General features: G+C 29.8%; 1 long non-coding RNA gene across 4 annotated transcripts; it reads left to right on the top strand.

Annotated features, from left to right (window-relative positions):
• The first annotated feature begins 770 nt into the window (after positions 1-770).
• Positions 771-4,857, top strand: LOC134232460 (uncharacterized). 4 transcript variants are annotated; one of them, XR_009984783.1, is made up of 4 exons: positions 771-838; positions 3,411-3,502; positions 3,664-3,730; positions 4,804-4,857. It is a non-coding gene; the product is annotated as an uncharacterized LOC134232460 (long non-coding RNA). The 4 variants fall into 4 exon arrangements; XR_009984785.1 differs by lacking the exon at positions 771-838 and adding an exon at positions 888-916; XR_009984784.1 differs by lacking the exon at positions 771-838 and adding an exon at positions 2,823-2,867.
• Positions 4,858-5,172: the final 315 nt, after the last annotated feature.

Below are 5,172 nucleotides of genomic sequence, written 5' to 3'. Positions count from 1 at the left end.
CTTCGGTGTGTACTCATATTTTTCATAAATCTTTTGTTGTATGATACATCTTAAAAGAAACACATGATTTTGACTCATTATGCAACTTTTAACTGTCAGCGCTAGGCAAAGGAACGGTCACTACAACATCTACATATGTTTATATTTCGGGTTTAATGCGGCGCGGCAAAGGCGACGAATCGAACTCAGCCATCCGTATCGAACTCTTACCACTACGCTAGCGCTACCGTGTTGGGTCTGCAAAGTCAGGGAACATTTTAAATTGTTTTATTGTGAACAAGAACAGAGGCTATAGTCTACACTTCTATATTTTTGAACTAAAATAACCAGATTCAGTTCTTTATAATAAATATGATATTTTAAGAGAATAGTGCAATAAATTAGATAAGAATCACACATTCAGACACTCCAAATATATAATTATAAATGAGAAACATCTGGCTATTTCTGTTACTTATTAATACTCTATTTAATTCTCAATGCTCCCTAAAATAAAAAAGAAGATCTTTTTAAAGATATGACAAATAATAAAACATAAAAAAAAAAAATCAAAACGAAGATATTTAAAATATTTTCCTATGACCCATAAATCAAGAACAGGAGTAGATTTAAAGAAGAGTTTAGACATTACATGGACTTGATTAGATACAGGAATTTCCAAATTAATTTGGAAATTTGTAGATCAGCATGTTGATTATGTAATATGTCAAACCTGCAAGTGGAACTCATGATGTATCAAAACTAATTCAAAGGTCGTTTTAGTATTTGCAGATCGAATAAGGTATAAAAGACAGCAATTTCTCAGTATGTGAAACATAGTGGAATCTATTACAAAAAGGTAACGTTTTAACATTACGTACTTACTATATAAATATATTTTCTATTTTAGTGACTGACAGCACCATTTTTTGTCAAGGTAGGGATATATCTTATTTAGAGTCCGTTTATTAGTATAAAAAGACATCATTTGCAGCAATTTGTTCTCAAGGAAGGGAATACATTTTATTGGAAACATCCGACCAAATTAAAAAAAAAACCTACATGCTTTAGAAATATTAATAATTTCTCCAATTTATTCTTCATCGGAAATGCCACATTATAAAACGATTAAAACTGAAATTGCCAAAGTTAACGAATTTAGTCTCTGTTTTAAAGTTTTAACTTGCTTGATCGTAATTGATTCACCTTTGTTTCAATAGGATTATTGAGAGAATAGTGACGTTTTAAATTCAACAAAGTACAAGTAATTTTTTTAATTAACAAATTATTATTGAAAATGTATTTGCTGATCAAATGAATTCAAATAACTATTTAAAATTCATCCTATCGCATATTTAATACAACTAAAAGAGCTTTAGCATGGTTGTACATGTATAACATGTCAACCATTGCAATATTCGATCTTTTCCTTTTGTATTAAAGGTGCATAGACACAGATTTGAAATTATTTTCTCAGATTTTCTATGAAATATCACGACTTTTATATTGCAAAGCATTTTAGACGAAAATATAATTAAAATCTTATTTCATCTAAAAGTTATTTAAACTTAAAATTTCTGGACGAGTTTGAATGACACATCCTTGCATTTATACAAATTTTAATTTTATTCTTAATGCTTAGGAAAAGTGGCAATCTTGTTGAGTATTAATGAAAAATCTTAAAACTACATTGTATAGTCTTTCTGGATATTTGTATAACTCGTCGAATATTGCCGCGTCCTGTACTTTCAAAAGAATTCGGCAGAGGGATGAACGTGGTAGGGCCAATAATAAAACTCCATTTTCCTACACTTACTGTGTTTTTATTGAGCAAATATCCGAACCTTCTTTGAAATGTGAATGTTTCCTAAAGTGAATTTCTCTTCTTTTTTTTAATAATTTGTATCGTTTAATACAAAGCAGATGGAGAAATATCCCGTGTTTCAGAAAAGTCACTATGCAGTTTTAACAATCCCTGGGTAATCCATACATGTAGCTTAAATAGGCTTTCTATTTTCGATAGCAGTAATTTTAAACTTCCGAAGACAATAGAAAGCATATAAAATTAATGGGAGGCTATCCATGAAAATTGCATGTATCATTAGAAAGCAGGGTGTATTGTCATTTGATAAAATAGTAATGTTAAATTACACTTTACTAAATGTTAAATTCCACTTTTAGTGTATGTCATGAATCCAATATTTTTAGTTAAAATATTGTTTCTTAACAAAATATTTTTCTCAATAATATAAGAGAACATTATTGTATTAAAAATGAACAAAGAAGATATTTAATTCTAAAAATGTAGCATATATTATGAAACTCCCTGTATATGCATATTTCTTGTATTAAAAAATTAAAGAAATTTTCACATAATCAAGAAGACAATATCACTAAGTGATGGCATCAGTGAGATTGAATTTGACCGTTTTATACTAATATTAGAGGCAAGCTCAGGACAAGGTCATTACCTTTTTCCTGGATATTAAGAATACAATAATTACTGTTGCCAATTATGCGATCCCTTCTTGTATTTCAAAAGATTGAATGTTTTTCTTTTTCAATTAAAAGATACTACCATAAAGGGCCGATAAGATAATATAACCAAAATGACATAAATAATGTAACTAAAAAGGATATTTGCTAATCCGAATTTTCTTTTCTTTTCTTAAATTTTTAGGATATATTAGTTATTTTTATGTGCTTCTTACATTTAAATTTTTCTCATTTTCACATATTGTAAAGTTGTTACATAAAGAAAGAAAATAAAACATTTTTTTTTTTAAATGTCACCATATTTTCACTAATACTTAATAATCTCCCATTAAAACAGGGTGTGGCCGTTCATTTAAACAACTTGAATTCCCCTGACACAAGGATCGTTTGTGGTTAGTTTGGTTGAAATCAGCCATGTGGTTCTGGAGAAGAAGTCGAAAATGTTCAAGATTTACAAACAACACACGAATGCTGACGCACGACAGAAAAAAAAAATGTGATTAAAAAATCATTTCTCGAACGATGCGTAGAACAACATACAAAAAATCAATCATTCTCAGTTGAACTATCAGGTCACTTGGGTAAATAAAAACCATGATGGGATGGTAAAGAAAATTTACCCTGGAGCCGATGTTTTTTTTTTGTTGTTCTTTATTTAAATTGGTAAAGAACAATATCGTCATGATATACTTGTACATGGGCTATAACATGGCATGCACACTGCATATACATGTATTACTGAGAGCGGAACTAAAAGCCTCTTTGTATGACACACCTCTTTAAAATTGTTTCAGTTTGCTCATTTGCATCGGAATCGCCCATACCTTAGCCTTAACTAACAATCATTGTAATAGACGGAATGAATTATAATGTTCATAATAAGTTATCTATTATATTTTGCCTGTACTTCATCCTTATAAATCTCTTTAAAATAGAGATGTGGTATTTGGTTATCGCCTTGTTCTTGGGATCCACTGTTAGTGTCTTTGGACAACGACAACAAATCTCCGGGATACCATGTGTAAACGTAAGTAAAAAGTTTCGCTTGATTTCCTGTTATAGTCCCGTTGTCAACATGTGCAGAAACAAATGACCTATAAAATGACTTATTCACTAAGTTTTATCTTTTATAAGTTTCATATTGTGTAATTTTTTTATGATAATGAGGTACCGTTTATAATTTTATAGATTTTGGGTCAATCTACGTGTCCACGTGGTCAGCGCTGTGTGAATAATTTTTGTCGGTCGGAAGATGGTAAGTTAAATAATCGTGCAATCGGTCGATTGCCTCCTTGCAAATGGACTTTGCTACTTGAAAACGCATTCAAATATTTTTTTCATGGTAAGATCAGGAAAATGATTGTAATAACATATTTCGAAGATTCGTGACATATATCGAAAAAATATTGCATCAAACAATTCTCAACGTGTATTCGTTGAAAAAGAGCAAAAATTTTAGCTATTTTTTTTTTTTTTTTAAGATTTATTTAAGAATTCCAGTAAAAACAGTTGTTACATCTTTCAATACTGAAAGCTTATATTTACTTAGCGTTCCAAAGTGTAATAATATTTAAACACACTCTTCAGTAAAAACGTTAATTTTTTTGACAATCCTAGGCTCCAGATTCAAAATATCACTTGAGAATGACACATGCATTGCTCTTTATATCTGAATTTGTTTTGCATCAAAAATAATCTTCCTCCTTCGGAATAAGACATACTTTTAATATGCACAATCACAGCTAAATGGCATTGGGATCTCATGCCTTGTGATAAAATATTATTTAGTCAGTTATTTAAAAACTGTACTTATCTTTAATTGTTCGCTAAATTAACAATTACAAGTATAAGAATCTTTTGATTATAAACAACCTTTACCTGAGACAGTCCAAGAAGTAGACAATGCTTACTTAGTACAATGGATGAGAAAAAGTTCTGAGAGAATACATTATGAACACAATATGGTAAATGTTTTAAGTAGGTTATAGGCCCTAAACTGTCCATTCTGTGAGAAAAAGAACAATTGTCGGGCCTAAAGGCCCTCTGATAGTCCTTTCCTCTCACAGAATGGACAGTTTTTGGCCTGTAACCTTTACGTAGAACAGACAACATCTAATATCTACACCTACAAATTCTTGCTCCTACTTGTTATATAGGAGCAGAACAATAATGTTGTGGAAGTTTTTATTGGAAGAGAACATATTTTCTTTAGGGATAAAATATTTGTTAACCAATGTATGACTTTATTTTCAATAATTACCAACGACTTATTACCATTTGTAGTTGTTCTAATACAATGTTTAATGTAGTTTTTTTTTTCAATTTTAGGAGATCAACAATTTTGCTCCTGGGTAACTCTTCTTTTTAAATTCATACTAATTTCTAATATTTGAGAAAAATTAAAAAAAAAAACAGTAAAGAAAATTTACTAAATGCTGGTGTATCTTATAATGCCTTGTATTATATACCGTATAAGTTGAAATTTTAGCGAAACGCAAATTTAGCGATTTCTACCTGAAATATGGTATTTTATTTTTAGCGAGAAGTAAATTTAGCGATTTTAAAATGCTAACTAAAGAAACTATTGCAAATAATACGCAATTTAATTTTAAGCGATATTCAATTTTAGCGATGCCAGCACCCTCGCTAATAATGCCAAAATTAAATCCTCGCTAAAAATTCTACTTATACGGTATA

The sequence above is a fragment of the Saccostrea cucullata genome, unplaced genomic scaffold, assembly GCF_032062105.1.
Source record: "Saccostrea cucullata isolate Sc308-1 unplaced genomic scaffold, CSIRO_AGI_Scuc_v1 ctg4275, whole genome shotgun sequence".
Classification (NCBI taxonomy): domain Eukaryota; kingdom Metazoa; phylum Mollusca; class Bivalvia; order Ostreida; family Ostreidae; genus Saccostrea; species Saccostrea cuccullata.
Note: the sequence above shows the minus strand (reverse complement) of the source record. Positions and strands in the feature narration are given on the sequence as shown.